The 18,412-nt window shown below is 35.9% G+C and overlaps 1 pseudogene across 1 annotated transcript in view; it reads right to left on the minus strand.

The window, feature by feature from the left end:
- Nucleotides 1–18,412, minus strand: part of LOC148941276 (bifunctional glutamate/proline--tRNA ligase-like) — a 92,327-nt pseudogene that overhangs the window by 29,864 nt on the left and 44,051 nt on the right. Inside the window, exons 9-15 of the transcript XR_016143260.1 lie at nucleotides 16,834–17,451; nucleotides 15,957–16,731; nucleotides 15,241–15,296; nucleotides 12,619–12,813; nucleotides 11,145–11,231; nucleotides 4,010–4,219; nucleotides 234–501 (exon numbers count right to left, since the gene is read on the minus strand). The product of XR_016143260.1 is annotated as a bifunctional glutamate/proline--tRNA ligase-like (transcript). The remainder of the gene's footprint in view (nucleotides 1–233; nucleotides 502–4,009; nucleotides 4,220–11,144; nucleotides 11,232–12,618; nucleotides 12,814–15,240; nucleotides 15,297–15,956; nucleotides 16,732–16,833; nucleotides 17,452–18,412) is intronic.

The following is an 18,412-nucleotide window of genomic DNA, read 5'->3' on the forward strand; positions in this document are numbered from 1 at the left end:
AGTTAGTTTATACTGGATTTCTGTTAATTTTTAAATTTGTAATTTTCATCCTTAAAATACTTCACAGTACATAAAAGAGGAAAAAATCGAATCCTGTTACATAAAAAAGATTTTTTTTTTGGAAAGAAAACTTCAAAAGATCACCAGACAAACCTTATCTCAAAAAGCAAAAATCCAGAATTTCGGTAATAAGTAAATGTAGAGAAATTAAATCAATACAGAAAACAATTTACCAAGAATAGCTAACACTTCAGACTCCGCTTCTTCTCTAGTTTCAAAGGCAGTATGGCCTTCTTGCCACAAGAACTCTCTTGTCCTCAAAAAAGTCTGAGGGTGCTTCTCCCATCTAACAACATTATTCCATTGATTCAGACGTAAAGGCAGGTCTCGATATGACTGAGTCCATTTAGCATACGCAGGGTACATAACAGTTTCAGAGGTCGGTCGGATTGCTATTGGTTCTTCTAATGTTATTTTACCAGATTTAGTGACCCATGCAACCTGAAATTACGACAAATGTTGATAAAAAAATCCTGAATTTTAACAAAGGCTTTGAAAGCTGTATATTCACAAAAAGAAATTCCAATTGGCTAGATGTCCAACCTAAAGAATTAATTTTTTTTATTCCATATTAAAAACCTTTCCTATTTGTTTTTACATAAATTGACTTCTTTAAATGTAGATATACGAACCATCTCGCCAAAGTCCATTGTCGCCATGTCGCCAAAGTCCATTGTCTGGTTAACCCCACAGGGGGTAATCCCACCAATCACTTTACAGACAGGCCCCCTTGGATTGTTAGTTAAATTATAACGACCACGTTGATCTGTCGGCTGTAGCGTACTCGACAATTTTCAGTACAGTCCTGTGCCATCTCCAACCTTACCTACGGAAACGGCAACATAGTTACAGGTCGTCTTTGAATTTTCACCAAAGATTCTTTTCGGGTCCTCCCGGCTGTTGCCTCCAGGAGGGTGCTGGCTCACGGACGAGGACCTATAATTATATCATGCTTTGGGGGCAAATGAAATCGAAGTCGATAAGTTTAAGGTAACGTCATTTGATGACGAGAAATAGCTTTTCAGACTCATCACAACAGCTCCGTGCTTCAATACTGGGACTTCTAGACCCAGCACTGGTTCGGAGTCTATAATAACGGCAGCGGTGATCAAATAAGTGGTCAAGTCTCACATGTAGAGTATTAGAGCTCTAATGGATACTATGCAGGTTCTGGCTGGTTTTTGTCGAGATCACAATTGTCTGGGCTTCACATCATTAATAATTTATCCACGGGAAAAAAATATAGCTTAATAAAAAATTAAAAAAATAAAGGAAACACATTGGCACTATAAAAAAAGAAAAAAAAAGATAAAAAGAAAAGAAAACGAAAAGGAACCCACACATATTAAAAAAAAATCCAAAAAAAACTATTTAAAAAAAATGTTTAACACAAACTAAAAATTAAGAAAAAAAATCAGAAAAAAAATAGATCCATTATTAATAGATTTTCGTATTAATTGTAAATGGAAAGGCAGTGTTGTCTAAGAATTATTTATCAAAACAGTAATTAATCTGAAAAACAGTGTTTAAGAAATTCTGTAGATATTTTTAGATCAAAATGATTCTTCTCAAGTGCTCCGGGTGACCTGCAATTTACAAGTATATCGAAATTTCGAAATTACTAAAAAAGTTTTGAAATCAAAAATTTCACCATTATTTGACAGCAATCATACCGAAATTGTAACAACTTCTAAAAAAATCCTAAAAAATGTTATATATACGTTTTGGTAAAAACTGGTTCTTCTAACTTTATATATCCCGGTTTTGGAGGCTCATATGACACAGGTTAAATAAAATTGCTTCTTCAAACGTTGCATCTCCTTTTGAGACCAAGATTACCTCAAATTCACCAAAATTTTTGTCAAAATTTTTGAATTACTTCAAAAAGCTCTGAAAGTTGAAAATTCCCCATTATTTTTCTGGAAAACATAAAAATTGTAATATGCAGAAACATCCAAATTAAAAAAGTGGCTGTTCAAAATCATTAGAAAAAAGTGTTCCGGGGTTCTAACACTAGAAAGGTTTGAACAACTATTATGTGGACACTCTTGTTCTGAAAAAAAAACTCGACACTAGCAAAAACAACTTTTTTAAATTTAAGTACAGTGGTAACGGTTATTTTTGATAAAATTTATATATAACAATAATATATAATATGTAGCAAATAAACTATCTCAAAGATTAAAAAAATTACAACTAATACAGTGCATGCAATGGGTGAATGAGCAATATGATCAGAACACAAAAAATTGTTTTTCTGACATAGCAAGGATAATCACTGAGAAATGATAAAACTTTTAACTTAAAACGCAAAATAATTATTTTTTGAAGTGAATTGGATCGAATATGTTGTTTAGAACTAACTTAAGAACAAAACCAAACATATCAAAAATACAAGCAATTTTCCCCCATTCAATGAAACCAAAAAAAGACTTTTCGGGTTTCTTATGCAGAGGAATTGAAAAATTTTAAGTCCTCTCAATTGTTTGTTTATGTAATTGTCCAAACTGCAATCATAAGTTTTATATTTCCTGCATCAAGTTCGGTAAGTTATTTTTCCGCAGTCCTAGGTTTCAAAAAGGGGGCGTATCGGGCTATGGAGCAGCGGGGGGACGGGGCAACTTCCCCTCCAGAAACCAGTTTGTCCCCCAGTTGAAATTTAGTTTCTTCAAATATCTTGTCAAAACTAAGATAAGCCTGCATAATTCAGAGAAACGCGTCAGTTTCCTCCAGTATTTTTTTGCATTTATGGTACTATATGGCTCATCTTTTTCCACTGTCATTTTCACTTGATCTGGGAAAATTTGGTCCATCTTCCCCCGCCCCCAAGGATTTCGACAAAAATATGACCCTGGTTAAATGACGAGGCGCAGAACTCTTATTGGTCGAATGTTGTTATTGTGCATTAAATCAGAAAAAAATGGGTAATTAAATTTTTTATTAAATTGCGTAATGATACCCAATACGCCACTCCCTCATTCCGCATTTTTGCTTTTTTGGTTTGCAGAAGGCACCAAAATTAAAAAATAAAAAAAAACGATGGTGAAATCAGCAAATAAAACCTACAAACAAATTTCATCGAACTGCTTAAGAAAGCATAGCTTCCTTATAAAGGTGTAGTTGCCCTAGGGAATTAACAGAACGTTAATGTTTTAATTTCTACAAATGAAAAGTTTTGCAAGAATTTAACTAACAAATTTTAATTATTTATTTTGACGGTACAAGCCGGCAACAACGACGAAAATCTGTTACTGCCATAAACAGTATAATTTTGAAAGATCAAAAAAAAAATCTTGGAAAAGCGTGGCTTTCAAATATGCAAAGACCTAGAACAAAATATTTTATTTGATTTCGTTGTTAAGTTCCCCCTTAACCAATCCATAGAACAAGGTTTCTTGCTGATATAACATCATTGATGATATATATAATGATATATATATATATATATATATATATATATATATATATATATATATATATATATATATATATATATAGCTTTTTATCGTTGGATTTAGTCACCGTTGCCAGTCAATTTTTTCAATTTAATGAAAGGTTTGATGATGGGAGATAAGTTTAGATTAGATTTGGTTTGACGAGGTTAGGTTGGTTTAGGTTAGTTTAAGCTAGGTTTTCAACCCATTTCTGATATTTAGATCCAAAATTAAACTAACCTTATCTAACTTAACCTAACATAATATAAACTAACATATCCCTCAAAGCTAAAAAAGGCTGCTCTCAGAGGGAGGATCTTCAGCCTATTGTCGATATGAAGAATTGATGTGTGATTAAACTTACATTGCCTTGACCTTCCCTTTGAATGCGCCTGAGCAAACCTGTCTCGGCAATTATTTCACAAGTTCGAAAATGCCAAATACGACCCTTAGGATGATATATCGAACAACTAACAGAAGGAAATTGAAAGGTATAGGGAAAAAAGAAAACATACCTCTGGTGCAAAATCCTCCACATGTTCCTTCTCTTTTTCAAGGGCTGACTTGGAAACGAAAATAGGAAAGTAGCAATTCTCGACACCAAGTTTCTTGATTTCTCCATCAAGGAAATTTTTGATAGTTTCCCAAATCGAAAATGCCCAGGGACGAAGTATGTAACAACCACTGACATCATAATACTCAATCATTTCAGACTTCGAGCTCACCTTAAAAAAAAGCTCCAATTTTTATACTTTAGTAAAAAAGTATTTAAAATGAGCATTTATTGGCAACCCCTAACATCATCCAAACAACTGACAAGCATTTTTGTATAATAATAATTTTTCTTCCCTTCACGGATGAGTTTAGTGTATGTATTTTTATAATTTGATAGGTCAATATCACTGCTGGTCTTACAGGCTAACTTATTTAACTTGTTTTTACGAAATGAGGAGACAATGAGGCTATGTGACATCCAGGGGCATATAGCGATAGTTTTCCGACATCATAACGCTCACCGAAAAGAAGTTTGAATTCGTATCTTTTTCAAAATTCATAAAATCTGTGCATTTTTTTTTCGTAAAATATTTGTACTTTGTATGTTAAGATTAAAGTAATAAAAGAGATATTGCGAGAATCAGAAACAAGCAAGGTACCAGACAAAATGGAATTTATCAATTAAGTAAAGATGATCAAATTTAGGCTCACTCTTTCAAAATAGGTAAAAAAGACGAGGTAAAAGTGAAAAATTCTATTTTGTCCGGTATCATCCTTGCCTGCTGAGAATTGCTGATAATTATTCATCTTCTAATTTGTAAAAAAATTATAATTTTGTCTCCTAACAATTTTGATCTCCGCACATACAAATCATGACTTAGTAATCACTTCAATGGAATTTCAATTTCTGTTTTGCATAAACTTATGAATAACGGTACATTTTTTCTCGGATCCAAGTATAAATCATAACCAATGTGACTACTTTCATGTAGCACTTACCTTTCTACGCCTAAAGCCTCACCTACATATACGTAATTATCCCGTAATTCTCGCCATTTGTACATCTAGAGCCAAAGTTAAATCCAGGGAGGTTGCGGGGCTTGAATCCCCCCGAAATTCTTGTCTGAATCGCAAAAACGTAACAAAAATACATATCAACTAATATATGATGCGTTCTTTAATTTTTTTTTGTAATGCTTCCTGAACTAAAATCCTAGATTCGCCCTTGATTAGAACTGTAACAGATGTAGTTTTGGGGAGGGGAGGACAACTCATATCGTAACTGCACCAACGAGTATGGTTATACGCAACGAAATACGCAACGTAAACTAATACACTTTTGTATTCATCAAAAAACGGATGTAAATATCCATAACATACTTAGAATGTGCTGAAACAACTTTTTCTTTGTTCATTTTAAGTACTTACTTCAGTTTGCCGTTGTTTGCAAAGTCAATTACGAGCTTGTGTATAAATCAGTGACATTTGGAGGGATGAAGATTGTCGATTTTTTAGAATCAAATCCACCTGAGCAATATATACGAATAAATACGTTCTAAGCAACAAACATCTAGGCATACAGAAAATAAATCAAACAACATAAATACAAAACATGACATAAAATTGCTGACGTATCATAAAACAAAGAAGAGGAAGAGGTGGGAAAGAAAAGGAGATGAAAGGGAGAGACTGAGAGAGTGGATCAAGGGAAGAGGGGGAGCGAGAGGAAGTGGGAGAGGAGAAGAAAGGAGGGAGCGACAGAGAAAAAAAAATATGAGAGAACAGTAGTTTCTTCAGATAAATTTGGGCTGTACTGCTAAGCTGAGAAAGGAGCACTATACAAAGAGTTAAACTTGAAAAATTTGGGTAGAAGTTAACCGTATTTCTTAGGATTTACTAACTAACAGACAGTGTTGAAATATACTTTTTTCCTTAGATATACCATTCAGTGGCGTCAATTCAAGAAAATTTAAAAAAAAGGCATTTTTCAAAGAAAGTACCCTCAAAAAAGAAATTTTTCGAAATTCTGGGTGGGTGATTTAAAATCTATGGATGGCACAGCATACCCCCGCAAATATGGCACTCGTAAATAACTATTTTGCCAAAAAAAATTATATAGAAATAATAGAAATCTACTGCCTGTGGCAATTATGCTGATAGGGGAGTTATGAACTCGCTTCCGCTATGTTAACATCTACTTGGTGTTTCCACTCTTGGTATTTGCCAGTCAAAATTTCCCGCGTGCAACTTGAACATTTACAGACCGTGCATGTTCCTGGACTTTCCTAAGTGATATTAGTGACCTTGGTTCTTGTTAATTGGATTATAGGATTTGTACTATAGTCCCGAACAGTGAAAAAAATCACAGGTAAGATTTTTAGTTCCCAATAGCTTATGTCTGCCACAAACGAGCCTCTTGAAAAGACAAATATATCTCACCTTTCCTATCTTCAAATAGAACATTAACTCGACCCCCTCCCCCAACTTCTCTGGCTAAATAAACCACACTACTTAATGGGAGACAAGCCCGCCAAATCCGTCAAGCCACATGAACTGGTGAAACCCCTGGCAAAAAAAGAAAAAATTATACAATTAGATCACCCCCTGAAGACCCACACCAAGAGTTAAGATTACTCCCTGATGATTCTCCATCAATCGACCCACTAACGAGATTTTTAGATAAACCATTCTAATGCATTGTGACAATTATGAATAACATTATTCTCCCGTTTACTATAAGTCATTTTACTGTTTTTATATAACTTTTATTTCTCTAGTCGAACCCATATTTTGAAGACATCGTCCTTAAAGACTGTCAGACAGATTTTTATGTGACCTCTCTCAATACAATTGATTCAGTCCTTTCATGGTCTAAGCACCAAACTGGTGGGGATTCCAAAACGATTGCCACTGTGAAAGAAGCAGAAAAGTCGAATAAAAAAGTGATTTATGGTGTTGACATCGGTCTACTCATAGAGGACTTTACAGTTGATCTAAGTGAGTCTTCGGGCCATCCCGCCCACCCAAAAAGATCCACAAGACTCCGCTTAAAAAATGTTGGTAACCTTATACCCAGTCGCTCAGTGCTCAGTGCATGCAAAAAAGAGTTACACAGAAAAGTTTTTTTTTGTATTGTATTGTCCTTCCCCCAAATTACTATAAAACAAAGACTCAACAAAAAACAAATTTCCAAGCTCATGGACATATCAAAAATAATCGTACAGTCACTCGTCAAGTCAAAAGTGTAGTAAACATAGCCATGTTACAGAAAATTGCACTGACAAAAACGTTGCTGTAAAAATTTTAATAACACGGGGCACATGGCACTTGCGAAACAATTTTTTCCAGCCAATCATAAGAGCCAAAATTCTCCAGTCATCTGTGAGATTTAACTTGCCCAATTCAGTCGTAGCTAATACAATCTCTAGACAACCCACTCCAAGTCGACCATTAATGAGCCACACTGACGTTTCAAGGTTCCAGAGGACACAGGTCCCACCCCCCAGAGATAAAGACTGCTCATTTACCCACTGGTCCACTCAAGTCTCTCTTATTAACGCAAACTCAAAACCTTCCTCTTCCCAAATTCCGTTTTATTGTATCCACAATTTAGTCATCATTATGATCAAGAATGGCAAAGGTTAGCCATATACCGAACTGTTCCTCGCGATATCGAGGGTTACAGTGAACAATTTCGACAGAAAAATATCCTTAAAAAAAGGCACGTACTACGGCTCTAGGAGAATAAATTTGCCAAACACGTGCAATTTAAATTTTGTCTTTAAAATAGGGTGAGAAATGCCATCCTAACTAAAAATTTTAAACGACTCCAACAATCACCAAATTCCTCCAAAATTTGAAAGAATCACCAACACCTTAAACGATGGTAGAAGCCACAAATAATAGCAAAAAAAAAGAAAAGAAAAAATAAGACGACCAACAAAGTAAAACAAAAATTTACTACCCCTCGCAAAGTCAATTCGGGCGAGTATGATTTTAAAAGAAAAACCCAAGCGAGTAGATACCCAACAAGAATGCCTGACGACTAATTAATGTGTGAGTTTTTGTTTTTAACTAATTTATACCTTTCTAATAACATTACTTTTAATTAGTCCGATACACAGAGTAACCAGAACGCCAACCCTCAACGCAGCCCCTATGGTGCCTGAACTCATGTTAATTGTTATTGCCTTGACATTCTAGATTTTGCTACCATTGTGACGCCAAAACGAGCCAATAATAAGTGACTTAATGTTTTTTGTTGCAACATCAGAAACACCTGGGATAGATGGATCGAGTTGAAAGACATAATTTCATTCAATGATGTTTGCCCTTTGGACGTAATAGGATTAACAAAGACTTTCCGATAATGATGACACTAGTGATTCTTTACCCCCTATTTACCATATCCATATGTCTAGGAGATTGACTAAGTGTTCTGGGGGCATCTCACTTTACATCCGTTCGAATATAAACTTTACCAGGCTAACAGAGCGCGATTCTATTTTCTCTCACCAAATAAATCTCATATATATTTATTCAAAACTTGTTATCGGCCAAAAATCGTGTATACTCTCCTTGCATTATACACCTCCTCCATTGCCAACCTCAGGTTTTTGCAATCTGCTGGATGTTTTTTTCGAATTTCATTAATCTACACAAAAAAAATGCAACAGTTCTTGTAGACTTTAGCTGTAACATATTCAATGATTGTAAAAAATATTTAATCTAACACTTTATTTGAAGCAGTGATGACGAGTGGTCTTTAACCCCCATTTTTTTCCCAGTAGGGTTGATCCTGTAAGATTAACTTGAGCATTAATTGAAAAATTTTTGTAGCTACGTCCCTGGGAAAAGACCTGTCCTGAAATATAATATTTTTTAATCTGTCAGACTACTTTCCTATGTACGTGTCACTACCTTCGTAACCACTACATCTACGCCCCAGAATTAATATCCGGACATCTACTAGAAAGTACATCTCTGCAAATATGACTCAAATTATCGATTGACTTAAGAACCACTGACTGGTCCGATTTTTCAAATTGTCAAGAGGTTAATTCTGCCACAAATGGTTTTACGCCCCGGTAAGTGAGATTATCCATTCAACTTTTCCTATTCGTAAACCTAATCGGAAAACTATCGCTATATACCCCTGTATGTCACATAGACTCATTGTCTCCTCATTTTGTAAGAACAAGTTAAACAAGTTAGACTGTAATACCAGCCGTGATATTGACCTATCAAATTATAAAAATGCATATACTAAACTCATCCGTGAAAGGAAGAAAAATTATAAGTATACAAAATTCTCAATAGAAAATGTAGTCAGAAAAAGATTTGGTCCAACATTAATGATTTACTCTCAAAAAATATAAAATCAAAGTCTATAACTAGTGGCCTTAAAAACACAACTGACAGATTCTAGGACCCTTTACATGCACCTGACGCATTTTATTGTTTTTCTGATGCTCCTCATACTGGCTGGCTCCCACACCTCCTGACAGGCTGTAATCCCTTGCTTCTATTCAAAATCCTCGTTTATATCCCCAGCTGATAGCAGTGAGATCCTTGAAATCATCCTCCCTCTTAGTTTTAAATCGGACTGTCATGGATTAAGCAATCAACTTATAAAGAACGTATCTCCTGTGGTTCGCGAGCCCATCAAGCACATTGCTAACCAATTTTGCACGCCCAGAGTTTTTCCTGCTTTACTACAGTGAGCCATGGTCTTTCTCGCTCTTAAAAATCCAACTAAGATAGGTAACTATCTTCAAATTTTATATCCTCCTGTTCAAAAATTCTCGAGAAATATTTTCAGACATCTGTCTCCTTGTCTCTTCGTCAGTTAACAATTCATTTCCTTGATTTCTTCTCATCCATCTGGCTTTCGGCCGAAAGTTTCAACTGCTCATGCTCTCTTTGACGCCATACAGTTCATACGGCAGCTGCTACAAAAAGGCATCTGCTACAAAAAGAAAAAGAAACGAGACATTTTTCCGTGTAAGTGTGTTTACAACTCTCATGTTGAAACAATTTTTATCGATTCCAAGACTTTGCACATATAAACCTCTTGCTAAGCACATCAGTATGATGGTTCACTATTAGAATGGATGAAGAGAAAATTTCACCCGAGAAGGGCTATCAATATTAAGCGATGAAAATCGCATCAAGAACGTACACAAGGAGTCATTGGGCCCCGCTTCACCCCCCCCCCACCACCTAGGGATGTTTATACTATCTAATATTTTCTGCAATACTTGACTATTTTCGAAATTTCTTGGAATTGCAACGCGTTCCCCCATCACTTAATCTTTATTTCGGTTCTAAATTGCGAAAACGCACAAAATTATATTCAGGTAAAAGAAAATACTTTGGAAATGCAGGTAGATGATTTTGTTCACGGTTTCTACAAATACAAATTAAACAGTTTCAGAGCCCTTCAAAAACCACTGAATTATCACGATCAGTGTATTAATAAAGAAACAAGTAAAGGCCGTTACTGAAATTACTTAAAATTCGGTTCCCATGTAACTCAACTCCCTTTTGACTCAAGACTGTTCAACTCAAACGCTTCATTTAAACCTAAATCCAACACGATCTCTTCTTACTAAACCCTCATTCAAGTCAAACCTTATTCAACTCAACCGCCCTGTAACTCAGCCCACATTTCAACCATTATTCAACTCAACCCTCGTGCAAATTAACTCTCATTTAACTCAGCCCTATTTAGCTCGATCCCTATGCAACTAAACCCCCATTCAATTCAAACCCTTTAACAGATCATATTAAATTGAACGGGGTTGAGTTAAAAAGAGCTTCAGTTGCATGGAGGTGGAGTTAAACATGTGTTGAAACGAATGGGTGTTGAGTTAAATGGGTAGAGTTAAACGGGGGTTCAGTTACACAGCTCAAAATTTACTGAATACACCAAAAAATAATTAACCCTGCACATCCTGAAGCACTTTTTCTATGCTAATGTCAAAGAATGGACTTGAATTCCCATTAATACTAGAAATTCCGTGGGTAAGAGCCTTAATACATTATTCAAGACTTTAAGACCGCAAGACTTTTTTTTTACTTTGACTTGACAGTAAACGTAATACAATACCTCGTAACAACTATACCTCGATAAGGGAATATCGTAATGCGTACCTGGGTATACCAGTCAGGGAGTGTTTCTTCTTTCTTTGCTTCCGTTCCCAATCGTGTCAATTTTTTCAGTCCAGCTACTTGACCTTCCTTATTGAATTAAAAGGAACAACATCAGTCTAAACGAACTTGAATGATCTAGTAAATATATTTCAAACATATACCTTCATTTATAAACATTTAGAAAAAGCAAACTTGTCAAAATAGATCTCTCATGATCTCAAGCTAAGGAACGATAATCTTTTATGGCCTGTTGATTAGCGGTTATTATTATTTTTATTTATTTTTTTACTCTTCGTATTCGGAGGAAATAAAAAGTTTGAATTTAATTGAATTTTTTAGTAAATGGACAGGCAATAAAACATATATAAAGTTACAATCGATAAGATATAAGCACAAAGACACGAGTGCCCCCCCCCCTGCCAAAGAAAAAAAAAATCACAAATGTGATTATAATGGCCCCTGTACCCCGCATCAGACCTGTCGCAAAAACACAGAGAGGGGATGGGGGCCAGACATCAGTTTGAAGAAACTTTAAATCAACTTGTAATGCGTTTTCTCGTTTTTTGATACTCACTCCGCGGGAAACAAACAGTTACAATTTTTAAAATGATGGGACTCTATGCCTCAGATAACTAAAAACAAGAATCAGAGAAAACAGATTCCATATCGTTACCTCCCATTTACCTTACCCCTCTTTCAAAATAAAAAATTGAAAAGACACTAAAAGAAAAAATTAGAGGACCTATACTTGCTTTTTTGTATTTTTTTTTGTATTGGTTATCAGCAGCTACCCTATGCCCCACTGGTTTACTAGAAACAAACTGCAACCCTCTTCTGGATTATATTAAAATGTCGATTGTAACTATACTTTTACTCTAAACTTTCGGCAACAATTAATCTTGAGAAAACACTAAAATATCGATACTTGGCCCAGCATTCTTACCTGCAGTATTTTTTATATAGAACTCAGTATTAATAAGATGCAAGCTAAATAACTAAATGATAGCATATATGAGGGGGAGGTGGGTACGGATGAAACGGTCCACAGGCACCAATAAGGTCCCACGAACAAGTTGTAACAAAACTAATATAAAAGAATACCCATATACTTGGGTTTCATATACTTTGCATTCAGTGTCAGTCACACTCATAAAGAATTAAAAGGAAGCAGGATACGAAGGAGGAAGGGGGATTAGGGGGAAGGAGGATTAGGGGGAAGGAGGATTAAAAGGGAGGAAGGAGGCCCTATAGTCCAAACCGGTGCTGAACTCCGTTTCATGGCCCCTCAGCCAGGAAGTGCAATAGGGGGCTGGGGCAAGCCATCGTGTGCTTTAGCACATCCCTCCTGCTGAACGAACAATTAGTTGATTCCCATTACCATTCTCTCAATACAATTGGTGCTATTTTAAGTTGACAACTTAATGAATTTTGGTGAAAATCAAAAGGGAATACTTTTAAAAAGATATGTGGTAACCTGAGAATCAGCTGCTTTTTTCTCCATCTTTTTGAGTTGTCTTTTCGCATCTTCTTTCTTTGCAGGTTTTGGGACTCGGGCAGGGCCAGCACCTACGGGAACATCAATTTTACCCTGCAGATAAAGAAAAATTGAGTACTTAGAAAGATGCTGAGCTTTAGTTACTAAAAGACAAAAGGGGACAATTTTGCAGAACTATCAATTCTAAAATATTAACAAAATTTAGAACCTGTCAAACTTTTTTCTTTGTCAAAATTTGATTACTACTGTGTTGTAATTTGATTACTACTACGGAATGGGGCATCCCCTACCTCCAATCTCAAAGTTCAAGTGGCTGCATGGACTTTACTTAAAACTTACTACAATACAACAGATATCAAATTTGTTGGCAATCACGTAATTTTCACTGGTTTTGAAAAACAGGCGAGGAAATAGTCTCCCTGTATTCACGGCGATTTTTTATGGTTAAATTTTAATCGTCGCTAATTGTTTGTTTCTCTTTATTTAATATGGTTTAACGGTGAGCCATTGTAGGCATGGTTATTCCTCCCTTGACAAGACTATCTCAGTCCATTAACTATTATTTGGTACATGCAACGATTTTGTTTTTCAGAAATTGTCATGGTTATCCCAATAGGGACAAGCAAGATGAGAATCACACACAACAACAGACATCTAGCCATACAGAAAACACTTTAGCTAAAATAAGTACTTCGACTTATATCCAATAACTGATGGTACCACAAAACAGAGAGCAAGAGGAAGAGGTGGGAAAGAAAAGGAGATGAAAGAGAGGGGAGACAGAGAGAGTGGGTGAATGGAAGAGAGGGGGATATAGAAAACGTGGGAGATGGGGAGAAATGAAGGAGCGCGAGAAAACAAGTGAGAGGAAAAAGACAGAGGAAGAAGGGGAAAAAAAGAATGGAAGGTACGGAGAGAGAGGATGGAGAGGGACAGGGAGAGAGAGAAAAAATAACGAGAGAGAGAGAGGGAGGGGGGGAGAGAGAGAGGAGAGAGAGTAAGGAATAGGGAGAGGGGGGAAGAGAGGGAGGGAGAGAGGGAGGGAGAGAGAGAGAGAAAGAAAGAAAGAGAGAGACAGAGAAAGGGTGTTGGTGTGTGAGAGAAAGAAAGAGAGGGAGAGAGAGAAAGGGAGTAAGAGGGATAGAGAAAGAAAGAGAGGGAGAGAGGGGGGCGGGAGAACGAGAGGGGGAGAGAGTGAAGGGGGGTGAGAGGTCAACGGGGGGAGAGAGAGGGAGAGAGAGGGGGAGGGGAGAGAGGGGAGAGAGAGAGGGGGAGAGAGGGAGAGGGGAGAGAGGGGAGATATGAGGAAAGATGGGGATAGATGAGGAGGAGAGAGAGAGAGGGGAAGAGTGGGTCAGGTCTTTGTACATGTCAGTGTTCAACAAGTTATAATCTCTGGGTTTTTCTTGTTTTTTTGGCGTTGTAAGTACTAGCGCCATATATTTGGAATTTTCATTCTAAACTATGATTGCTTGGATAAATAAAACTATTCCATTCTAAACACAAAGTTAAAAAAAATAAATTGTTTGACAGTTGCAAATTGTTTAAGGGTTGCCCCAGTCAAGATTTAAGTCCGACGTTTTGACAAGTATCAGAAAGTACTCTGGCAGAGGCAAACTCTGTCGAACTTCCCCCTGTTTTCTGAACACGTTTCATTTAAATAATAATTGGACCTAATATCCTGTCCCCCTTCAAGTCAAGTGCCCTCTAAGTTGAGCTCGAGTAAAAACAGTACTTGATCTTAATGTCACTGTTAAAGTTTAGCCCAATCATAGTTGAAGCTATATACACTAAGTAAATAACAATTCGTATTTTACATATTATTTACTTTTCCCATGACTTATCATAAAGAAAGTATAAGTAGTCAGTAGGGAGAGGAATTTCCAATTGGATTGTAATCTATTGCAGATTTTCGAGTTCGAATCCAGCAAATCGCCTTGTTTGCACCATTTTTGCCTTTTGGCGACCCTGTGCATGGCATCGAAATGAAATTTAAAAAGGACCATTGTTAACAGCAATTATTGGATAATTCCAAAATGCAAAACTGTCTCTGATAGGTTTAAGCTTGGCAGAATCAACTGATATTAACTTTTCACTAGTATAGTTCTAAGAAGGGTTGACTTCGGCTTGTCCCATTAACAACCGAAACCTTCGTGATCTGTCTTCATAGCTTGAGTGTGGGAGGTAACGGAAAGAATTGTCTCGAGCCTCTGATGGTTATCGCCGGTCTTGCTCATGAGAAATACAATATAATTCACCGTAATAGACCAAGTAAAGGAAAAATTATTGAACCCTCACTAAGAAGGAGGGGGATATTATTAAAAAGAAAAACAGTCCCGTTTGGGCAAAATATTCAAATTTATTTTGTATTTTAACGATTCCTTCCTAAAAATACACTTGTTTGATAGGGAGAGGGGGGGGGGGGGTTGGCTTAATAATTTTTATATTATGATATTTTTAAGTAAACAATTTGTTTGCATTTTTTAAAAAAATTATAATAAATTAATAATAAGGCAAGGAAAGTATGTAAATAAAAAGAAAACTGTTGTCTGAATTTGAGGCGTAAGACCGTTTGATTAAGTTTTTCCCTCAACTAATTACTGTTATTCCATTATTAAACATCTTGCAGAATAATCTTTTTCTTCTATTCGAGGAGACTATTCAAGAATTCAATATTCAATATACTTAGCTTCTATTTGTCTTCTACATCTTCTGTTTACCAAGACTCGTATTTGGATAGCTACACACATCAAGATGTATATTACTGTTGGGAATCACTTTTTTTTTTACAACAGAACAACTTTAGAGAAAGAACATACTCTATGTAAGTGTGGGCAGGGGTTCAGAAATTCTTCCAAATGACCCCCTCCCTAAGAAGGTTGGAATATTTTTTTTTTGGGGGGGGGATTTTATTTTCCCCCCCCAAAGGAAGAAAAATATTTGCCCACACGATTAAATGAGGAATATTTTTTTTTGCCCTATTTTAAACATTAACATCATGGACCTAGCGCAATAGTCGATAGCAAACATTAATTTGATTTGACATTTTCTTTAGTTTGACAATCATTTAAGTTGACGAAAATTTTATGACAATAAAACAATCAGATGCAGGCCTTTTTAAAAAGTAATTGAGGTGTAAAAAGACACAAGACAGAAAAAAAAACAAAAAAAAAGTAACAACTTAGGATAACTCACCATAAATTCAAGCTCTTGAGCTATCTCTCGTAATTATTTTTCATCAGCGGCGGTGACAATATACTTCATTGAGTTAACGACTTTTTATTCAAGAGGAGTTGTGGTGGGTCTCAAGTTGGTACCAGTAAGCTGATGGATCTCTGATTTTAATCGAAGACCTTCCTTCTCTTCTTTACCAAGCTTATCCACTTGCGCTGCAATTTTACAATTAAGCTGATCTGCTGGTTTGGCTGTAGCTACCGATGTTGCAGCAGTAGGCTGCCAGTCTGAGCCAGTTACTGCTTTAAAATCAGCTTTCAAGGCTAATAAGGATTTCACTTCTGAATCAATTGCAGCTTTATCTGCTTTTTTGGATTTCAGATCTCTGACCTTGTCTCCTTGAGCAGCAATTTCACTATTTATTTGATCTGCTGATTTTATTGCAGCTACCACTTGTACAGTAATAGGCTTCCAATCTGAGCCACTTATTGCCTTAAAATCAGCTTTCAACGCTGATAAGACTTTCACTTCAGATTAAATTGTAGCTTAAGTTGCTTTTTTGTACTTCAGATATCTGACCCTGTCCCATTCAGCAGCTATTTCACTAGTAATTTGATCTGCTTATTTTACTGCAGTTACCACTAGTGCAGTAGTTGACGTTACCACTGGTACAGTAGTAGGCTTCCAATCAGAGCCACTTATTGCTTTAAAATCAGCTTTCAAGGCTGATCAGGCTTTCACTTCATAATCAATTGTAGCTTTACTTGCTTTTTTGGACTTCAGATCTCTGACCATCTCCCCTACAGCAGATATTTCACTAGAAATTTGATCTGCTGATTTTACTGCAGTTACCACTGGTGCAGTAGTGGGAGCTACCTCTGGTACAGTAATAGGCTTCAAGACAGCGCCACTTACAGCCTTAAAATCATCTTTCAAGGCCGATCAGAATTTCACGTCAGAATAAAGTTTAGATGGATCTTCATGGTTGGTTTTCAGATATATGAAATGGTCTCAGTCAGCAGCAATGTCTCTAGTAATGTTCTCTGCTGATTTTACTGCTGTTACCGCTAGTGCAGTAGTTGGCGTTACCACTGGTCCAGTAGTAGGCTTCCAATCTGAGCCAGTTACAGCCTTAAACTCAGCTTTCAACACCAATAAGGCTTTCACTTCAGAATCAATTGTAGCTTTCCCAGCTTTTTTGGACTTCAGGTCTCTGACCTTGTCCCCTTGAGCAGCAATTTCACTATAAATTTGATCTGCTGATTTTAATGATGTTACAACAGGTTAAGCATTAGGATTCCACTGTGAGCCAGTTACAGACTTAAACTTAGCTTTCAATGCCAATAAGGCTTTCACTTCAGAATCAACGACGGCTTTCTCACCTTTCTTTGACTTCAGGTCTCTGACCTTGTCCCCTTGAGCAGCAATTTCACTATTAATTTGCTCTGCTGATTTTACTGCTGTTAATACTGGTGCAGCGCCAGGCTTCCAATCTGAGCCAGTAGCCAACTTAAAATCAGATTTGAGGGCTAATAAGATTTTAACTTGCTGATCAATTAATACTTTATCGGCTTTTCTTGCTTTCAAACTTCTGACATTTTCACCCTGTCCCATAATTTGTTTGTCTAATTTTGAGACCTGCAAATTAAAGATCATAAACAATAAATCAAGGGAGCACCAGTTTCGATTTCTGATGTCTAAAGTCAAATTAGGTCACGAACAATTTTTTGACACTTTTTGAACATATCTATATAGTAGCGCTAGAAAGTTGATAAGGCATAAGTATTTCCACTCATTGAATGTGGAGAGAAAAAACTTGAGATAGAAAGCAACAATTTTGCCACCAAACCCCTAGTTTACTCCGAATCTGCTCAAGACAATCAATTCTTATTTAAAGTTATATAGATAACCCCCTTGTATTAAATAAAAGTGTGAACCCCATATTATGTATTCTTTAATTAAATATTCCTTTTTTTAACTCCCACGTATTCACTATAATAGTGACCCCCAGTAAATAGATTCTTTAATTTATAATTCCAAATTTAATATCCCACTTATATAAAATAATTGTGAAAACCCGATAAATTGATTCTTTAATTTAAAAGTCCATTAATTAACACCCATTGATTTATGCTCATCGATTTAATCGTCCCTTAGTTTATAAAGTCCATTTATTTATTAATTGATTAGCAACAATTAATTAACAACAAGTCGATTAATTAAAAACCAGTTATTTATGATAATCAAGTTAAGAGTTCCTTAGTTTATCAAGTCCATTAATTTATTAATTAATTAACATCTATTAATTAACAACAAGTCCATTAATTAACACCCATTGATTTATACTCATCAATTTAAGCGTTCCTTAGTTTATCAAGTCCATTAATTTATTAGTCCAAAATCATATCGTCATTTAAAGATGTCACCAACGTACATACTATCACCTAATTGCTAACCAACCAATAAATAAATTATATCTAAGCACACAAAACAGATAGTTTACTTCTAAAAGAAGGTGCAACTTTAAAACTGTTTCTTCGTTTTATTGGCTTAAAGTTTCATACAAAAAAAAAACAATCAGGTTTTGATTTTTTACCAG

Source organism: Artemia sp. Qi Xiang Cuo, chromosome 18 (assembly GCF_049724085.1).
Source record: "Artemia sp. Qi Xiang Cuo chromosome 18, ASM4972408v1, whole genome shotgun sequence".
NCBI lineage: Eukaryota > Metazoa > Arthropoda > Branchiopoda > Anostraca > Artemiidae > Artemia > Artemia sp. Qi Xiang Cuo.